General features: G+C 30.2%; 2 long non-coding RNA genes across 4 annotated transcripts; both read left to right on the forward strand.

The window, feature by feature from the left end:
• The first annotated feature begins 5,163 nt into the window (after positions 1-5,163).
• Positions 5,164-10,541, forward strand: LOC114127206 (uncharacterized). The gene is made up of 4 exons (XR_007604511.1): positions 5,164-5,903; positions 5,984-6,176; positions 7,669-7,787; positions 9,947-10,541. It is a non-coding gene; the product is annotated as an uncharacterized LOC114127206 (long non-coding RNA).
• An 8,053-nt stretch (positions 10,542-18,594) lies between these two features.
• LOC126549958 (uncharacterized) lies at positions 18,595-22,503 on the forward strand. Of its 3 annotated transcripts, XR_007603935.1 has the most exons (6): positions 18,595-18,877; positions 20,197-20,265; positions 20,457-20,544; positions 21,609-21,725; positions 22,056-22,200; positions 22,314-22,503. It is a non-coding gene; the product is annotated as an uncharacterized LOC126549958 (long non-coding RNA). The 3 variants fall into 3 exon arrangements; XR_007603933.1 differs by lacking the exon at positions 20,197-20,265; XR_007603934.1 differs by lacking the exons at positions 20,197-20,265; positions 20,457-20,544.
• The last annotated feature ends 1,066 nt before the right edge of the window (positions 22,504-23,569 follow it).

Below are 23,569 nucleotides of genomic sequence, written 5' to 3' on the forward strand. Positions count from 1 at the left end.
AAAACTAATCTAAAATAATAAAATTACGAAAAAAAACGAAATAGAGGTACCTATATGCATAATATAGTTAATATGTTAAGTAATTAATTGATGTTCCGGTAACTAACATTAATCAATGGATGTTGGTACTTGTGTGATTCAAAAATTTGTTTTCGTGTTCACAAATCGCTTTGTAATAATACAATTAATATAATATGACACCAATCAATTTTCAAATCAAAATTTTGACCTCGGGGTGCAGGGTATTACAATAATTCTGTTTATATATGTATAACACATTTCCAACAGCCGTATGAGCATTTGCTAAAAGTCCGTTAATCGCGGATAATTTGTCACTCTCGCCTTTGAACATTAGAGATTTTCAAGCTTAGGTATATCAATACTTACGTGCGTGTATGGCGCGCAGAGACATTTATCACAAGGCATTTGTATATTCACTCGTACGTATAAACATAATAATATGATAATAAAATAAGCGTATAATAAAATACACTCGAGTTTTTTAAAAACGCGCTGTCCAAACAAACATTTAACACCTGTTATTATTTTTTGTTGTTGTTAAGGAATAATCTAAGGGAGAAGACGGCGAAAAAAACTATAACGCGTCTGAACAAACTGTCGGGTCTTGAAACGAGTCCTTCGGTCGCCTCATTGTGCACACTCGATTTTTTTTTCTCTCGTCTTATATTTTCGTGGTCGCAATAACCATTTTTATGCGCGCCATACGTTATAAGTTTTTGGAGGTCGCATACAACGCGTATTTTACCAGCGTTAAAATACGCGTATCATTATAATATGTGTATACGACGTATATTGCGTGTCACCACGTTGTATTTCAGCCCGTCCGTCTTTGTAACGTATATTAGTTATAATAAAATACGCGTTAATAACGCATCTCTGTCTCTTTGTACAACACAGCTATCAACCTGGCGATGGCCGATGGCAATATTATAATGTATACGTGCACAGTCGCGTCTCGGGTCACGTCATCGATATAAGTGTATAAATGTTAAACCCATATCGACCTGAAGGCGTCTGAGTCAAAAATAAACTAAATAAAATAATCGTATACTATGATACGCCACATACTATACTATTGATCTTGTTGCACTTAATTATTAAAAAAACGTTCCATGCGCTTCCCGTGTTGTGCTCGTCGATTTCGTATAACAATAATACAGTGTTCGGAATGTTCGCCTAAAATTGAATTCGTCTACGTCCTACTATATAAAATAGTAGCCCGTACACGTTTATTTTCATGATTGTGTTCATAAAAAAAGTTTAAAACATTGTAAAATAAATATAAACCGACCGATGTATCTTGTGCATGGTTATGAAATCATATAGCATTACACAATAAAATATAAAAACGAATTTCATTTGAACGACCTAATAATAATTGTCAAAGTCCGTTAAAAATATACGTTTATTATTATTATTTTTTTTTTTTTTTGTAGGCTTAATTGAATAAAGTTTGTCAATTGAATGACTAAAATAACTCGCGCCGAAATTTAAAAATCGATCATTTATAATATAATACAAGTATAATAGCATTGTAGGCAATATGATCGTACACAGATTTCTCGACACTACAAACTTATTTAGTTACGCTTTACCCGTCCGGCACATAAAAAAAAAATAATAATAATAATGAAATAATGCATAATGTGTGAGATTAGTTGTTTTTTTATTTTGACGTCGTACGAACGATTTACGCCGTACACGTCGTGGAATATGCTCAGACTAGCGTTTTCGTGCGATAAAAGCATTTATTTCTTCTCGGTTTTTTAGACGAAACACATTTTTACGATTAAGTACAATATGTCTAGTATGTATATTATATAATACTATACAGATATAAGTACGTACGGCATTGTTAGTTCAGTGTCGAAAAAGAAAAATATGTCGACAAAATAAAATGTACAGTATAGGTAATGTACCACTTATATAATATGTGCCTTATAGCCGTCATACGCGAGTTATGAAAATCAAAAATAAACTAATGACGTGTGCGATTGAGCACAATGTACAGAACGATTCACCTAGCATGCGCACTTATTTATTCCCTTTTTTCTGCAATTATTCGAAATTAGATTTTTTAAACTTTTAATAAAGGTATTTAAAAAATAATATGTTTTAAAACGTTTGAGATTTATTGTGTTGTTTAAAATGTGTCGATAAAAGTTTCTGTTTTTCAAATGAGCACTCTTATAAGATAATTACTATTGGAAAAATTATTTTTCTGGATATGTTTTTAAATTTATCCAAACGATTTTAGCTTTTAAGTTATTTAACTTTGTGTACCGTATAAAATCTCGAGAAATTTCAAATATTGACTTTAAGTACACGTGCTTAAAAGTTCCAAAGATCAGAATTTAAACAACTACATAATTGGAAAAAAAAAGTGGGTGAGCACGCTCGGCGAACCGCCTTGTACACATTATATAAGCTCTTTGCTTCACAATGCATTATATATAGGTACCTACGTACGATAATACACGCGCGCTGAAAGACTTTGAAGTATTTGTAATATCGCTAAGGCTCGTGCTGTTTTTATACGGAATATCAAATAACAGCAGACATAATGCTGTATTATATTATACTGCGGACAGTCCCATTTAGAACGAGGTACTTATAGAAGATTGTGAACGTAGTAAAATGTACACTATTCGGACAATAATTTAAGCCCACCCATAAATTCATTATATAAGGTGACCGAAAAAAGAGAAAATTACACACGGGATACCTGATAGTATAATATACATGTTCAGTGTGTATACGACTGTTGAAGACGCGTTAGACGGTGTACGGGTTATAACTAATAGCGTAGTTAAACGCACTATATACGCCAGAGAATGCAGATAGATGGTCAGTATAAAATATAAGTACCTACACATATTTGGTATTCGAAAAAGACAGGTTAATGCGGTTTGAAAGATAAATAAATGGAAACTATTCGTTTTCACAAAACAAAAATTTATGTAATATGTTGTTTCCATCAGCTGCTACCTAGGTAGTATACCGTTTTTAACTATTTTTGTTAATAATTAGAGCTAAATTATCCAAAATTCATCACCGGAATGCATCATTGACTTCTAAAAAATTATATTTATTGTTACGGTTTAATATTTAATAAATTATCCATGATAACTTTTATACCTATAGTGTATTAGTTTTGCAATGATGTGTTTTATTTTTATGTCTGTCATCATATTTGTAAGAATGCTTCGGTTTTCAATTTTAGCGGTGATTTTCTAGTATCAAGATTTAATTTTCTTAAACATAAGTTAATATTTTTAGGGGTCAAAAGTAAAAAAATTCCCAGTACTTTTTTCAATAATCGATAAAAATAAATAAGGAAAACTTAGAATTTCAAGGCTAAATTAGTTTTTAATAAAAATTGATTTCTGTTATATTATTTAAAAAGTTGAAATTTTCCATATTTTTGTTAATCGTCATTGAACTTGAACGTAAAATTAAACCATAGTTACTTGTGAAAAGGCTTATTATAAGATATTAATAGGCAAAGTATGTTATAGGATTTAATTGGTGTTAACGAGGAGATAACAATATATTTTAAGCACAACACATTCGTAAAAAATATAAATTGTCGAGTAGCCAGATCGAAGAAAGAGTAATTAAAACGAATTCGTATTATCGGCACTTAGGTATATAATATAATGATTTGCAATTTTCATTAAGAGTTTAATTAATTATCATTTTAACAGATCATCGTAAGTATAGCTTTTGTTATAATTTATACACAATATAATATATATCTCTCGTTTTTGTAATAATAATAGGTATGATTATTTTATAACGAGAGCATTTTTTTATCTGAATGATATGACGTATGAGTTTATTTTTGTTGCAAAAAATCATATTATTGTACAGTTTACAGATTGAAATAAGTTATTTGTTCTGTTCAAAAAAACTCGAAAAGCTATATAATTTATATTGTGTATAATTACCGGCGGTCAAGTCGAATAATTTAATTAATGGATTTTAAGTACACAAACTTTGCATAATGCGCACGCGAATATTAAAGTCAATTAATTAAAAACTATATAATTGTGACTATAAGGTATTTAAAAAACAGCATATACCTGACCCTTATTCATCAAAGCTCAGAATTCATAATACACATCATATGCGTACACCTATCATACGCGTGGTGAATGTGATATAATTATTGTATTTTGCGCGCTCAGTATGGTCGAGTAAACATGAATGGAGTTTGAAACATGCCTATGAATATGATTTCGTATAAAAAGCTCGACGAATTAAAAATAATACATTTTTGTTCAAAGCGACCGTGTACACTTATCATATTATTTATGTACAAAGGGGTTTACTATATTATAATATTATTATATTCGAATAAAAAATAAAAAAGGCAGACTTGACTGCATTAAACATAATAAAAACAAACCGTACAGAGTAGCTGGTATCTGGTACATGATACTATAATATTATGTACGTTCTGCGTAAACCTTACATACATTATTATGTATTAAAAAATCGTATATTAAATGTCGTATAACGGTGGTTAAAAAAACGTTATATCCGACTTCAAACGGACTAAAAACGTGATGTTTGTTGCGATATGAATGCTTCACTTGTGCTGCAGAATCGTATTTTTACCTATATAGTATTATCATGTATATAATAATATAGTGTATACAGATGATATGCACGATATACGATTTTAAAGCACGATATATTAAATATCGAATAAAATTCAACATCCGTTGAAATGTTTAATGTATATATTATACAACAATATAAAAGTATAATATAGTATATTAATTACGTCTTGTGTAATAATATGAAAATACCAGTAGGTAAACGAAGTAGATAAAAAAATGTTTTCTATTATGTCTAGGTACATCGGTTTTTCACTATATTGTGTACTACGTAATACACATCTTATCGAGTCCGTGCTTACACATTTTGCGACCGGAGTAGACCATCTCATTCGTTTTGCCTCCCCTAACCAAGAAAAAGAAAAATTAAATTATTTTAATCTATAGTTTTATATAAAGTTTTATTTATGTTCCGGATGTAGGTATGCTTTGTTAATTACACAGATGATAATATTAATAAGAATTTATTATATTATGCTAACAAAAAAACTAATACCAATGCTATGTTTATAATTTTTTGAATTTTCACGACATCTTATATTTTGTAGTCCAATGTCTTTATGGTACTTGTTTCTATATTTAGAACAGTCGACGAATCTCTCTCCGTTCATCGTTGATTTCGAATAGCTCTTAACTCGAATGTAGAGAAAGACCAGTCTGCAGCTAAACAGTATTCGTAGCTATGGAGTACATAATATTATTGTCAATGCAATGTCAGTGCCGTATTGATATACATTCAAAATTATTTTTTCTTATTTAAAAACTCATTTTTTATTTTTTATATGCCGAAAAATAATGGAATATAAGATTAATAATAATATAACATTGCGTAGTAGTATTGATACTATTACAATCATAATACGTATAAGTACGTCGTATATACGACTATTATGCCGTTCTCTCTCTCTCTTTTTGGCACGTATTACAAGCCGCCTAGGTGCAAACATCGCACGCGACCGTACTATGTTCACGGTATAGTATAGTGTGCAGCTTTTGCGAATCGTTTTGTGTACATTGTGTTTCGCAGACGAGGGTCGGAAACGCAAGCGCATCTGCGCGCGATAAAGCGAGAGGGTTTTTGTCATCCGAAATGTATTTATGTACGAAAAAAAAAGGGGGACTTGCCGATACGTGTGATCGGATACAAGGCGCGTACGCGTTTACACGCGTTGTACACGACGGCGGTGGAATCGATGAGCCCGAAGCGGACGAGGGCAGTGCGGCGGCGGCGGCGGCGGCGGCGAGCAAACGAAAACGGTCGGTAAAAAATTTCTAAAAAAACCGTATACAACCTTCGAATACATAGATTATAATATTATTGTAATGTATTATTGCAGCGTGCGTGTCGGTGACCCAGTCGGCGCGCCGAGAGGCCCGCCGGTAACGGCGATGGATATCGTGGAGCGGCGAGATGAGGACCTTTGCCGAAAACCGGAAAGCATATCGCGGGGAACGCATACATATATATATACGTATAAAATAATGTTATGTACAGTCGTAGGACTCTTCCGAGCGGCAGATGCCGGGCGCGTACGTATAATAATAATAATATACACGCGGGACGGACAGCTGATAACCAGCTGCTGTCGCGTGCCCGAGTTCCGATTACCGCGTTTGCAGCTGTCGGCAACCCTCCCCCCCCGCTACCGAAAACTTCGTCAACGACGCCTCCCCCTTACGCGACGGTAATATAATAATAAATAATGATAAAAAAAAAAAAAAAAAAACCCGAAATACGTACCAATAAAACTGGTTCCGGTGTTGACGCTCGCGCCCGCCCGACGACTTCGCCTAGCCGTTGTTTCAGCCGTACCTATACGTACGTGTAAGTGAGCGTGCGTGCGCGCACCGTTGTTCCGGTCGGGCGAGGGCTTATGTGCGCATTTACGCTATATATTGTGTATATTATAATATATCCGTCCTCGTCTATTATATGTACCTATATATATATATTTATGTGCATGTAGGCGATTATTTCTCGAAACACAAAAGGTCGCAGCAACAGCAGCAGCAGCAGTGTTATTGCTGCTGCATTCGAGAATTAAAAGCCCTCCGAACGTCACACGGCAGCGGCGGCGGAGGGACACGTGTTTAGATAACGCACACGTCCGATAATTTATATTATAAACGTACACGAGCGCAAAACGCATTTATGTATGTATATATAATACAATATATATTTTATATTGTTTTGTGTGAACGCTTTTATAATACGTACGTGTATATAATATCGATCGGCGAGCACTTCAAAGGAGAAATCCATTAACGGTAGAAATCGAAACGACCGGCGGCGGCGGCGGGTTCCCTTTCGAACACGCCATATGTCTACCGCCGTCGCGACGGGACTCGGCGGGGATGTGGTGAACGAGAGAGACGCGCGAGAGGGACGATATAAACCACTAATTAGATTTTTTTTTCCCAGACCCCTAAGTCTGAGTACACCGCCGCGCTTTAGTGTACGCAGACGGACCCGGAACACTATATATAATATAATATACGAGTATAGTGCACACACACACATCGGTAGTCGGATATCTGTCGTAGGTGGGACCTATTTCTAAATGTATACTCGCCCGCGGATATATATATATAATGAGCATTGCCAAAATCGCTCCGAAGGTCAGAACTGTCGCGACGATGGGTCGTCGTCGTCTGTCGAACGCACTCGTATAGTCTCACTCAAGGGTACATTTCCTGCGATTCGAGGACAAACTATTTCTAAATTTAAACATTTAAAAAAAAAAATCCTTTTTTCAAATATTTTTAATAATAATAATGAAATTTAAACAGCCATTTAGAAAGGCATACGCGCAATACTAAATACAAGAAATTATTATAATAGCTATAATAGCATAATTATTGTAAATGCATAATATAATTATGTATAAATTAAAAAGCTACTATAATACTGACGTTATACAAACTGCATTTAGTGATTTTAGTACATCATTGGGCGATTTTTCAGAATTGTGGTTAATAATAATTAATAAAATTAGAAAATAATAATACATTTTTTTTTCAGCCGCAAGAACATTAACTACCATTCAGTCATTAACAATCAGCTGTTCGAGAGATTTTGGCTTGTATTCTGGGCTTCTCTTTTTATACGTCGTTTCGAAACCCGTTTTTCTCAAATCATAGGTACCTACATAGTACTCGTCTTATTGTAGATTATCGATAGATCATTTTCGTCTCGTAAATCGTAATTATTAATTGTAGGTGTTGTATCACAACCCGTAATGGCTCTAGGGTCGGTCTGTGGGCGCCCGGCAGCTGGTCCAAAGCTAAACTCATAATGTATTTTTGGGTTTAATAAAAGTAAAAATTTCAAATTATTGTGTAATTATAACAATATAACAGGGAATAAAATAATTAAATTTTTAAAATTCTCCCCCTGACGTCTACAAACGTCTATAACACAAAAACATATCACACATAATTGCATGACCTTTTCGCTTCAGGGGTTCCTAAAAAATTATAATTTTGAAATTTAAATTATTGCAGAATTTTAAATAAAAACAAAATTAAATAAAAATAAAAATATTATACTGCGATAAATTTATTGCCGATATAATCACGTGAATGTGATTGAAATGACTTCAGCATACGACGGTGTATAATATAACACTACCTATATATTATTATGTTCTGATATATTATTTCAACATATTATTATCATAAATGTCCTTGGTCACGCATCATTTATGGACTATGGTGGCAATGCAAAAAGTCAAACTCCGTTGGCAATAATTTTTTTTTTGAATACAATCCTTAATAATGAATAGTTTTTACGCGAGTGTAATATGTGTGATGTTATAGGCGATTAAAAGCGGTGATTGTCGTTGTGTACCAATAACAACCGATCACAGACACGTCTTTGGACCTTATCATAATATAGTTGAGGAGATAAAATGTAAATTTATGATGATTGTATAAATTCTCTTATTATCCAGATTAATTGTTGTTAATGTAATAATCTAAAATAATTTTGTTTTTTTTTTTAAATCATCATCCGATCTTATTATACATTTATAAACGGATATAATTTTACAATACTTTTACATGTAATCTTGTGACAGGTAAAAAAATTGACACAACTAAAATACGCTGATTAATAATGTTTTTAAATTGAATGTCATGTTTTCAATTTTATTTATTTTTATTAAATACATACGACATTTATTAACTAAAAAATGTAAATTATGTAAAAAGTATATGAGTTGTAGTATACAGTGCAAATCGTCGATTGTACCTATATAGTATTAGAGTTTTAAAAGTTTCGATAACATCATTAATATTGATGTCATAAGCTGAACATTTTTGAGAATATTCTCATTAAGCGGTCTTGTTTTATTAAGCTTTGAATATTAGTTTTAATGAATATTAATTTTTGTTTAATTAAACTTATAATAATGATTCATATTTCTCACAAACAGTAAAACCTCTGTATAACCGACCTTCTTTTTTAAATACAGAAATTTTTTGGAATTTTTATCCTGTTCTTAGTGCGCATATAAATTATAAATGCATGAAGATTTAACATCTTTTAATGCACTAAATTCACAGCCCCGATTATTACATTTAATTATTATATTTGATAATAACAAAAATTACGAAATTTATGAAATTACTATTAATGATACTAAAAATATTAACAATCAAGAATAACTTTTGGAATTTAGTCCACGTGAGTTAATTGTACAATATAAAAGCAGGTCTTACAGCTTGCTGCTACCAACCGTGTCACCTTTGAAAACAAGCTTATGCAACCGATATCGTTTCGAACTGAAAACGTGCAAAGTCTTATTGTATAACAATTGTATCGCGCCAAAAGTTATCGACTATTCCGTTGCGTATACACTTGTAATATTATTATAATATTTTATTAAACAGTGAATGATATTGAAGGCACGCGTTACGTAAAAGGTGAGGGCTGCGATTTCTTTAACGGCTTCAATACAAGTATACCCACCCAATATCATTAACAATTGAAAATTGAATAAAATTGCATTTTTACATCATCCGAGAAAGCGTTACGTCACAGCGCCAACACAATAATTAGATGTTTATTACAATATTGTTCATCTTACCACTTACTTAGTTGTATACGTCGAACCTATAGCGTTGAACATTTGACTTAAAAAAAAAAGCTCTTTAAAATTATTTGCAGCCAATTCGACGAACAATATTATGATATTTACTAATACCTAATAAGTTTAACGTTCTTGTAATAATAAACGTGTACACGAGTCGTCTGCATTTTTTTTTTTTTTTTAATAATTTTGTTTTTCGTTTTTCAGAAACAAAGGCGCAACAAATAGAACTCCTGAAAGAATAAACATCCTTTTGCTTTTCAGAAATGTTATCTCGTCGATATTAACTTGAAAGCGTAACGCGACGTATAATAAAATAACTGACTTGGGAAGTTCTAATCGTGGCATATAATACTTTACGTCGACTGTTGTCTGTTATTTGAAAAGTCAAAACTTATTTATTTTTTCATACCATAAAATATATTACGTATTAAGGACACAAGTGAATATCAGCACAGATATATCATCCGCAAAGTACGACGGGTAAAGGTAATCGATCATACAATTTACGATCTACAAATGCGTTTAATACGAAAACTTCTTTGAAACTTCGACGTAAAATCATTGTGTATAGGTTATAGTTATTATACTGCAGACTAGGTTGAGCGAGAAGATGCTGACAGGTGAAATTATTTAAACTAAATAATAGAGATATTAATATCCATAAAATCAACTCTGTTAACTTATATCATTAATATACATTATTATATAAAATTATTTAAAACTACAGTTGTACATCGATTTTAGTGAACCCTGCAGACTCAAAAATCCATACATTTTTTCTAAAAAGTTTTCATTTAACCTGAACCTAATAAAACTATTAAAAACATTTTGACGATTTTCTTTAGCAAAGTTTAAATATTTGTTTTATTTAACACAAAATTAATCATAATGCATAATAATGTATAAATATAAGATATTTGATCAATGGTAATATATAATATACTATATTGTCCATAGTATATACATAGTTAAAAATCATAATTATAGAAAAAAAAAATTGCTCTTGAAATAATATTTTCGTTTAAAATGTCATGATATTAGATTAATATTTGATAATGGTGGTGACCTTTAATTTATTTATTATTGTACTCAGTTATATTTTTTTTTTGCCCTCGCTTTCATTTATAACGAAAATTATCAAAATAGTATACCTCTAAATTTATTGTTTCAAAAAATAATATTGTGTCATGTGTATCTATACAATCGTCAGTAGGTGTATAACGTATTAATTGTACTGCAGTTATACTACTTGTACTCATATTAAGGTATGTATTTTCCACTCTGTAGTTGAAAGTTTATCCTTATTTGCAATTTTTATGATCGTTATAACATATTATGTTTTTTTATATTTCATTATAGTTCGTTGAATTAAATCCATGAATCGTTCAAATTAATATTAAATGTGAATAATGTTATAATGTGACTAAAAATCAAATTTTTTCTTGTACTTAAAATATGTTGTTGATCAAATATAAATTTAGCTCACGCAAATAAGAAAAATGATCGATTGAATTTTATTAAGTAACTAGGTATAGGTGTAACCTTACACTTACAATACATTTTACATGACAATATTTTTGAAGATTGATTTTTTTCCTGAAAATCATAGAGTATATTTTTATGTTTTATAATTTATTACCTACCTAATATTATTCAAAAGTTCATAATCAATAATCACAGTATATTATAATATTATATAATTTTACGTATAATATGTGTAATATTATAGTTATTATACGATACGTATTACGTATACATAATATTATACTTTTTTTAAGGTCGATGAAAAATATTCATAATTGTTAAGACAATTTTTAATTTAACTTTGTACAAAACTTTTATTTATTATTCTTTCGCATTAATAAAATAAAAATAAAAACTGCTTTTTAAAATGTTTTGAACTTTTTCAAAAGAAAATTAAAAAATACTCTTTAAATATGTTGCTATATTAACCATTATCTTTGATCAATAATAATTTCTAATTGTAAGAAAGAGTTGGAAAAATAAACTTTACTTATGAATTTGTATTATTATTAAAACCATACGCAATTTTAATACTTTCAAGGTATCAACAAAATTATATTATACAGGTATTAATATTTAATGTACTCGAATACAGTTAATTGTTAGAGCATAAAATGAACTCATCTTAAAGACTTGTAGTGTGTATATATGAAGTGGTTTTGTAATATTATACTAAATAATAAACATACTGTATACATCATACTATAATATGTTATACGTTTAATGCACTTATTTCTCATTCTCGAATAAAATGTACAATAAAAATAAATTGTTTAGTGCATACCAATTTCAAATCATAAAATGTAAATTAAACAATAAAAATAGATCCAAACTCCGTCGAACGAATAATCACCAGCGCTAACTTACGATGTTGATTTAATTATTATATAATTGCGTGGCTATTAGCGAATATCTAATAACATAACATATAATAAATTTTGCGAGTAAATATTAAATATAATTCTGTCATAAAATTTTATGTTTGAAAACGGTGCTTAACTAAACGCGTAAAATATTATACTCAATAAAATGAAACAACCGAACGCGTGAGATGTACTCATATTATGCTTAAATGTAAAAATCTGTAAAAAAAAATCCTAAAATAGTTGGTATTAATATTGCCCTACATCGTGCTTTATACGGTTTCTGTAAAATTGCTAACAATACCGAGTCCTCTCAAATCAAGACCTCGTTAAATTAGTAAGTTATACTACCTACAAGTAAAAATAGTTTTTTCTGCGAGATTGAAATGCAAATAATAATAAGAATTATTAAAAATACACGGTTCTTGTGATACGAAATATACGAAATAAAACTCGTCGGAAATATAATTATGTACAATCGCACGGTGGAACAAAAGTTCAAGACACCCACAAACATTATTAAAACACCTCAGGCTCTATGTTTTTATGTGAACAAAGTTTTTTTTTTTTTTTGTTCCGGATCGTGCATTTCCTAAGAACTCGCACTCGTAAACATCTCGGATACTCCCGGCGTCTTGCACTGACCTATCTCAAGGTAAAACGTGTAATCACGTCGCCAGTAATGATACGTACTACGTACGTACGTAGGATGTGTAATTAACCAATAAAAATCAGTAACATTATAATAATTCGTTATCCTCTCGAAACCACTCGGACGATAACAGGTTTCAGTTCAACCGTATAATATTATACGTTTTAATAGTCCTTATTATACCATATCAGGCTATACTATAATACATTATTACGATAGTGAAAATCGAAAATTGCGATTTTTCTCGTATTTCTGCTGTATTATATAACGAAAAACTACGTCGTGCAAACAGGCGCCGTATTAAATGACGAATGTCGTTCGGAATTATATTATCATTTATTACGTTTTGTCGATGGCGAATAATTGCGGTGTGACAGACCTCAGAAAAGTTACTCGATACGAAGCGAACATAAAATGTTATATATGATAGTATTACATTATTATCGTGTATAAATGGTCGATAAATTTTTAATTAAAATAAATAATAAGTATATTAGATTATTGCACCATGTGAACCAATCTGCAGAAATCCGACGAGTTTAATGATCTCGAGTCGATCTAACGCCGAAACTGTTTATTACAATATTGGATTTCTGTCAAAACATTAAAATATTATAATAATCAACAAAATTGTTTTTATAAGATTCAAAAATATGTATTGATATTTTAGTTTAGTATCTTCATAACCAATATTAATAAAATACTACATTATATTTATTTATTGGTGATACTATTTCGTATTTATTTAAAGGTTTTTAAGAATATTATATAAGTTGTCATTTTATAGCTACATAAAAATTTGATTTCTATTGATAAAACTGTGCAAAAACACGTTTTTATTCGGCCGAATACACATCTTATCATATATTATACGCGTGTAACGTATCAGTTTATTTTTCATTATGATATTTTTATTTTTAAATATTTATCTATACCTGCTATTTTTCCACCGAAAACCGCATTTTAAACAAAAAAATTGTCTAGTCTTTTAAATTTCAACACGATAGAATGTTTATTATAATATAAGTTTGAATAGCTTGGAAAATACGAAATAAATAGCGGCGGAATCTCATGATTTCGCATATTTATCCTCTATCCATCTATGTACCATCATAATCTCAGCACACATTATTATTATAAAAAGCGCGAATACGAACATTTTAAAGATAGGTATTTAATATATTGCACGACAAAATTATACATCAACAGTTATATACTATGAGGTTTACTACAGTAGTGTTGTTTTTAAAGGCAGATATTATGATCGTTTTGCCTACAATATGTAAATATAACCATATTATATAATCTACGTCGTTCTTTTTGTTGCATATTTTCAAACGGAACTATTTCAATCTTTAAGTTCTATTCCATAACACAAATAGTTTTCTAATCGATACGAACGTTTATATTATTTGAAACGTAAGGGTTATGCAACGGTAGTGTACTATAGTGTCATAACAGTGTACACTACAGTGACTAGGAGATATGTGTCGGCAAAGCTTATTATCGTCATTAAATTATTAACATTATCTGAAGAGCTATGCGTATAAAAAAATGTCACCTTGAATGAGGCGCGTATTTAGGACTCGTACACATTATTCATAATACATAATATTTATATCGTATAGGTTTAACGATTTTATACTGACTATAATATATTATAAGCAGGTGAATTGATATTCGTCGAAGCATATACTACGTACTTGCGATCATTATTTGTATACGATATCGGAAATGTTATTTTTTTTCTTGCTCTCCGACTGGGTTGTTTTTTCCCTCGTTTATATTATTTACGAATATTGTCGTTTTAAAAGATACGATCGGAATTTCAATACGCACGCCTATATAATCAACTGCAGTCTGCCGTACAACCATAAACCAATATTGAAGCTATTATAACAATAACTTGATTTATGATCTTTCGAAAATCTGTGAATAAATATCCGATAAGATATACGTCGATCGTCCGTATTGTACGCATTAACATTATTTTGCATTGTTGCGGTATACTCGAAAACGCCTGTTGACGATTGCAGTCGAAAACTCAAAAATCGAAACTCGCCCGTTTTGATGTCGAATAAGTAAAGGGGAATCTATGGATCGATAATCGATATGATGTGCTGCTGCAATTATAACGTAATAATGAAAAAATATTATATACTAATACTATAGCGCGCAATATTACAGAACGCGTATTACACGCGAGTGAAATATCATACTTAGCATATAATAATATTAATTAAAAATAAAAAAGGAAAGTCCACAGAGCAGCATAATATAACTAATATAAGGTACATACACATTATATTATTAAAGTGTTGAGATGTTCTATAATAATATGCGGATAAGTATATTAAATGTACTTACCCGTATATTCAGTTATCGCGCGATATACGATTTATTCGGTTTTCGTTTTACATTAAGAAAATTAAATACATAATTTTCACGGCAAACCATTTAGAAGACATCATCAATATAGTATAATACAGATAATAATATAATATTATAATAGTTGGTCGGGAACACGCAACGCATAACTCGACGTACCTATTTAATAAATTGGGTATACGAATCCCGACCGAGTACGAGTTATTATTTTCTCACACGATAATAATATTATCAATCATTTAGATTTGAATAATATACTGATTATATATATAATGTATACATAAAATATATACATAAGCTATTTACCGAGCATCATCGGGTCACTCCCATTTTCTTCATTTAACAATAAGCTTATTCAATTGTTGATTCGACACGATAAAAATATATACTTAAATGTAAGGAGTATCCCATAACAGTATATACTTTTGGTTTTTCAAATAATAATCTTTTTTATCCTGCAGTACATTATTTAGTAGATATATAGTATAAAATATAAAAAAATATAAAAATATATAAAATGCAATATCGGATCTAGTATTTATTTTAAGTATCTATAATTGAACCATTATTTTCTATATAAACTATAGATATTGGCAGATTTATATAAAGATTAAAATATTTTCAAATTTCCATAGCACCCATATTTTCCAAACTCACTATTATAGATCTATAATCCTTAGTACGCAAAGTTAAATGATTGAAAAAAAACCGCACGTTCGAATTTTGACTTGTCAACATTTTCAGAAAAATTATTTGCTAAATTATTTACAGTGAAAGAGATGGTTCTCGTTCTAAGAAAAGAAGTTTTTATTTGCACATGGCATTCCTTATAAATAGTACAAAGTATCTTAAAAATTAGAAAATATTACTTTTGAATTTTTATTATTTTTATTTTCAATTTAAACTTTTTAAAGTATAGGTAGAGATTTAAAAACTCCAAAAATTAGAATTCGAAAAAGTTTATTTTTGAAGATGAAAAAGAGGTTGATGAAGAATAGCTTGGTGAATTACTCTGTATACAATATGCGTGTACTTATAATTATTATGGCTACGCGGTTCTATATAATCATATATTAATAATATTGATAGTTGAAAACCATATACGTATATGTATATTTAATACTTTCGACTGTCATTACTGCGTACGATACGCATTAATTATATATTATACACTTCTGCTACTATCATACCTATTGATTTCTAATTCCGACTAGATATTCGATTATCTTTCGCGTTGTTGTTATTTTTGCATAGTACCCATCGGGGCTTCAAAATATCATGTACTTCCGACCATATCACATTCGTAAGCTGGCACGCGGATGATGAATACAACGAAGTTATATTTTGTGTGGTGCAGTCGGTACCTTCGAAATTACATGGTGTGTAATATTCGTCGACATTTTATTAAAACGCGTTCAACGAAACGTTCGTCTCGGTTCGTGATAGTGTTATAAATACACCATAACACTTTTATTAAAAACGATCATAAAAAGCTCACTTAAATCTCGGTTTTCGAAATAATATTTTACAATGATTGTAACTTTGTAAGCGCATATACGACACTCATACTGATACTTATAACGTATGAATATGGTTTGTCAATTGTATTTTATACTAAGTGAATAAATTGATAATAATATATTAAAATACGTTAAGTTCCATGTATATTATTATATATTATATTGTATTATTCATTCCTATGAGCAGTACATAAAATAATGAATTATTACACAATAATATAATGTGTATCTACCTTCGTTTTTGTTTTTATTTACCTTTTTTGCCCATGGTACCATAAAACGCATTGTAATATTATTTTACAAAAATTACATTTGCTGCAGATCTGACAATTAAACAACGTCATCAGAATATCTAATTTTTTAGTGCGTAGAGTACTGTTTTTAAGTAGAAGGTGACATATTTTACATAATATAATATATCCCATTGTAGGTATACGTAGACAAAGACGATCCCATGTCGTCATTGTAATATATTATAATAAACGCAAGCCGCTGATACATTAAAATGTTTTTATTTTTTATTTTATTATTAAAGTTAGGATTAAAATAGTTTTTATAATAGTAATTATTAGTACAGCAGTGGTGTAGAAGTAAAGTTGCACCAGTATTTTTTAAAAATTTTACTTAATGCCCTTTTTAATACTCAAAAATCTTACACCAGGGCCCTAATTAGTTTTTTTTAAATAGCCTTTTTTTAGTCTGCGTGACAACGTTATTTTAGTTGCAATGATTCCTAAAAATGTTTCATGAAAAAGTAAACTTTAAGTCTGAAATGACAAATTAATTTATTCTGTATGACGTGTAATATTAGTTTATAAATTATAATTAAAATTTATATTATCCTATCGAGATGAATGCGCCTATATGATATCTGTCCAAAACCCACATTCGATACGATGTGCGCTCATGGTAATCTACGATAATATATTTTATTCTAAAAATATAATATAAATACGTAAAATGTACAGTAGTTCATACGAATCATTACGATAATGCAACTACTAAAGGAAAATTCAGATTGAAAAAATTCACATAGAAACAGCCACCGCCCACTTTTATAATGCATTGCCCCCCAATCGAGATTGTAATATCATTCCTCCCCCTTGATAGTTCCATCTCCTACTATGGGGAACACTGCTGAGTTACGTGATTTTAGGGTATCGTTACATTATACCAGGGTTCGGGAACCTTTTTGTATAAATAAGCCATTTAAAAAAAAATGCATCACAACCATGATTTTCAAAGAGCCGCGATGTATAAAAGAAAAACACACCATAGTCTAGATATTGATACATTTTCCAAAGAGCCACAGATTACATGTAAGAAGCTTCGTGCGGTTGCCACAAAGCCACAGATTTCCGTCCCTTCAATTATACGGTTTTGTGTATTTTGTTAACATTTCACGTGGATTTCATTAATATTTGATTCCAATATAAAATTGTATACATTTTTATTTGTATAAAACAACGGGCAATAAGCTCTTTAACAAAATATTGCATATTTATTGTGATCATTGACACATGGAAATAAATAGACATAATGATAGTAATATAAATAAAACTAACAAAACGACAATAAAAAAAATTGTATCATATAAAAACAAAAATAAAATAAATAGGCTCTATATTATACTGTGTATTATAATATCCACACATGCATGAAGGAATGAATACTAGATTATTGAAATTATCAAACTAATGAAACTAAATATTATGGCACGTCATATTCCTTAAGACTGTTAGTGAGTTGTTTGATTCATTTTTCAACCCCCAAGGTTCTTTAATTTCGTTTTGACTAACGAAAATGGTAATTTTTTTCATTTGTTTGTATAGAGTTTCCGTTGGTTACAGAAATAAAATTTAAAAGAAAAAATTGTGTGGATTAGTCACGTGTTGCTATGGGATTTTTTTGTTAAACAAAGAAAATAATATTTGATCGTGTAATTGTTTGCTATTCAAATATACTACGATATCCGTTTGTTTGTAGTTTTTGACTACGCTCGAACAATTTTAACGAAAGTTTTAGATCTTGTTCTTAGAGACATCAGAAAAGTTTCGTGTACGTAGTATGAACCACGTCCGAAAATATGCCAAGTGTTTTAACCAATCCGCCACGAGAGGATCGACCATTTCGATTGAATCAGTTCGAAAAGCGATGTATACCAATTCCGATTTGCTAATGAATAAAGGTATATTAAATCCATCGAGGTACACCGATATGGAGCCTTTTTTATGTTTTTTTTTTTTATTATTATTTTCTGGAGGCGAAGTTGGGTAATATTAGCTATATATATAGTATAGCGTATTTATACACAATATTAAAATACACATTAACCCACACGCGTGGGCTTTATTTTAAACGCGAAATATATACGAAAATAAAACAGCTTGTTATAATAATACCTACACGGGTTATATATATTTATAGGTTATTTCATATGAAATAATATCAGTAGCTCTGTATAACAATATAGAGTGAAGTAAAATATTTTTTATCGATAATCATACGCATTGCATTGTACTCATATTATAGAGGTAACCTTACGGTTCTTTGCCATTTATTTCATATAATCATTATACGATTATATAATATACATAATATAGTATGCATACATATTTAAATTACAAGAAGCACCAGTTTATTTGCAGTATTGCCCGGAAAAATAATAATAAAACACATTTAAAGAGAATATTATATACATTAGTATAGGTAATTACGAGTGTATACTGTATATATATTATTTTTTTTATGGGAAATATCGATTTTAGCATATATATTATACCTATATATTATGCGTTCTCGTTACTTTGACTCTATCGACTGTGGGAATAATAATAATAAAATCAATTTTAAATAAAAAGGAAATGCCTACTCGAATATCTACCTACTGTTACGTAAATACAAGTATATGACCCCCACAAAAATAACACTGCTGCTGTAAAAATGACATTATAATACCTGTCCTACGCGGCAAGGCGGATAGTGTGTTATTATATCTATTACGATTTTTACAGTATACATTTTACATAATTATTATTTTTGTTTGCGCGTGGAAGTATACGCCGATAAACAGCATAAACACTCGACACCGCACGCTGAAGTTTGTATATAACAAAGCATCAATAGCGTTTCCGAATGTATCCGGATCAAACGAAAATAATAATTATTTTGAAACGAAACGAAAACGGACTCGAGTACAATGATATGAGAATATTATTATTTATCTCGCGTGAAGGCGGCTCTCGTACAGTGGTGTTTAATTAGGGTTCGGTCAAAGGGTGATGGAATATACTCAATACTATATAGAATATAATGTTTTATTATACGAATATATTTTTCGAATCACGAAACTCTTTTTTGTACCGTTCTCATTTTGTTATCCGTTTATCCCATTGTATCCTAACTCGGCAGAATATTTGTCCTCCCCACAGTTCACCCCCTTTTATTTTGTGTCGTATAACACATTTGCACTCTATACCTAATTTTTATTTTTTTTTTTACTTACAGGGTGTTGCACGTACGGACAGCTAACTATCGCTGCACAACACGACGGTCTGCTTTGTAAACGTAGTATTGGTAGGTTTCGAAAAATCATTTTTACATATTATTAGCATTACATTACAATATAAATTATTACTATCGTGCTAAATCGTGTACGTAATGATTATTGTTGTAAAATAGAATTAAAATATTACAAACACACACACAGACGAGCGAGTACGCATGACACGCGCGTTCTACAATTTATACTTTTCGTTCGTTTAAAGTTTCAGCGTCAATATTGCCTGCAAATTCGAAACTAAAATACACAGGTACCAGCAGTTACCCTGCAGGCCATGTCGACACCTAACCACCGTAAGTCCGAAACACTAAGTGTTATTCGTACACGTACGTGTATTGTTACGAAATTATTTTATGTTATTCAGTTATTGTTATATGAGTATAATATTGTTTAGCGTGTATATATAAATGGTATAATATAATATGTGTTTGTATATAATGTTTTCTGGCGCTCGGGACCGGAAGAGGAGACCAGGCCTACCGGATGGAATGAGTATACGATACACCGCATGTGCGGTTCGCATGAATATAATATTATATAGATGTGTCGATACACTGCGCCACAGCCACCGGGTGTGTCATCGAGTTACCTTGGTACTGGTTCTCCAGAGCAAATTATAATCGCGTGTACATATTGTATCCACGTGTAGTGTGTACCCATAATATTATTTTTATATATATTATATAGTGACTATAGAATAAGTATAATACAAGTCTACTTAAACCATAATAATATTATGTACCTACACTGTACACACATACTTCGTAGTATACCTATGTGATATGTTGTGTACGTTCGTCGTATGGTTTGTCGACGCAAACGTATACTTAAAATAATAATATTAAAATATATTTATTGGTCGTAATAATACACGCGCCGTCGTATTTTAAGCTGCTCGCCTTCGTTTACTCGTATAGCGAATAACGACACCTGCCGGCCAGTAGAACGCGTTTTCGAGTTATTTAAAAACATAATATTACACGCAGACCTATACACTTAATATTATGACTTGTCGTTTTCATGTACTCCAAAAATTAAAACGTGAACTAATTCTAGCTCTAGCTATAATAATATATAGGTATATGATATTAATATATCATGCATAATATATTTTATTTAATATGTGCAGATTTGTTAAGAGTCAAAAACTTACTATATATAATATAATATTTTCAGAAATGCGTACATTTTATAATATACTGTAAAGTGTACCCTTCGTCAAAAGTTTTTTATTTCATTAAACATATACTTGGTTAGAAAACATGCATAACATCATATTATATTATATTGTATTATATAATATTATAATATAATATAATACGTATATATTGAGATTAAACCGTTGTATTGTACGTAGGTACTTAACCGGAAGTGTGTAGGATTTGAAAATCCAAAAACTTAACAATATTAATCAAAACTTTAGAAAGAACTTCTTGCGGATGAAACGTTCAGCGAGCTTGCAGCTAAATAAAAGGTGAACAAATTTGCTACGTTCTATGTGAAAACGTATACATACTGTCGGAAACTGTATTGCCTGTATAATATAAATATGTATAATATGGAAGTTTCGTTTTTAGATCAGAACAAATTAATTGTTTTATTCATTACCATAATTTAACATGGGGGATTGGTGCTAAAACTTTATGTACTTTAAAAATATTAAAATCAAAAAAATCAAAACATGATTATACACATATAGGTGTAGTAGGTGTACATAACTTCTCATATTTATTATAACACAAGCAATACGGTTTTGAATAATATAAATTGCCTATATTATAATATCTATATTCTATATACTTAGTGTGATTGGGAGGATTAAGTCCGAAATCCGATTCCTGCCTCTTTTTGTATAATAATTGTTATACCACACATATTATTTTTGATGGTAATAGTTGTTGCGCAATCGTGCAATCTAATCCAATATCAACACGGACGTTAAAACTCCAGTACATTACATTAGTCATTACCTAATTATTATGCGATTACCCACTCAATTCGGGACAATAAAAAAAAATGAAAGTAAGGGTATAATTAAAATAACGTGGTTTTTACTTTTCAGATGGGCAAATATCAGTCACGCATCAGTCTCTCGCTTTGTTGAAGCATTACAATTCTTAATTACTAGTTTTAAATTTTTAATTGATGTAAAAGAGGCGCGAAACATTTTTCACACTACAATATTGCTATTTTCTTTGTGCAAAATTTTACTGAACCAAATTATAATTATTACTATCATCATGATATTATTACTTTCTGTTTTTTGTTTTTTGTTTTTTTTTTTTTTTTAATGAAACCAATCTACACTGCTGCATCATCATTGTCCACTATAAAATAATAATAATGGGTTCATTAAAACATAACAGTGAAAAACGTGTGTTTTATTATGACATTATGAATTTATTATCATATGCTTACTTGTTGGCTGTAAAAACGACTATTCATGTCTGTCGATAAAATATAATTTCCCTTTGCTTACAATACATAATATATGCATGTTACATAATAGATGATCTACCGAGCATATTAACAACTAATTATTTAATTTTCGTCTAATAATTATTTGTTTCATATTCAGATTTTTGGAATTCTTAATATGTTCTCACTTAAAATATTTAAGTTTTTATACCGTTTAAACCTTAAATTTTAAGGAATGTACTGTGATAATATCAATTCATTTTTTTTTCAAATGAGAACACCATCCTTTCTTTATACATTTTTATGCAGGTATATATATATTTTAATTTTATTTATTTAAATCGAAATACCTAATCAAACCTGTAGTTTTTGAGTTATTCTACTTTATGTAAAACGCTATGACATACAATCGATACAGAGTTTAAATATAAATATAATATATATCTTTTATATATTTATCTATGTAAAAACATATCCGAGAACTATTATCCCTATATTATAGAGTATAGTATATTAAACATGTTAGTAATGACTCAGAAATGACTAATTTCTATATAATTATAGATAAATTAAGTATTGCTCTAAAATGTTGGATTTTTTTCCCCTACGGCAGGTATACTGCGCATTTATCTGCAGTGTACTATTAAAAAATAATATTATACATAGGTACATTATGTAAAATGCAGTGATTATTAAATACGACGTACGACAATAATATTATATTATATTAACACCACGACGGCCTACGACGACACCACAGAATTTTTTTTCGTCTCATCGAATCGTGCCAGGTCGCGTAACAAAGACACACGTGACGGACGAACCCGAATGTATAATATGTTTTGTGTATAATATTTCGTAGTCGCCGCCGTCGACGGCCCCGCGTATATATATAATAAT

The sequence above is a fragment of the Aphis gossypii genome, chromosome 2 (genome assembly GCF_020184175.1).
Source record: "Aphis gossypii isolate Hap1 chromosome 2, ASM2018417v2, whole genome shotgun sequence".
NCBI lineage: Eukaryota > Metazoa > Arthropoda > Insecta > Hemiptera > Aphididae > Aphis > Aphis gossypii.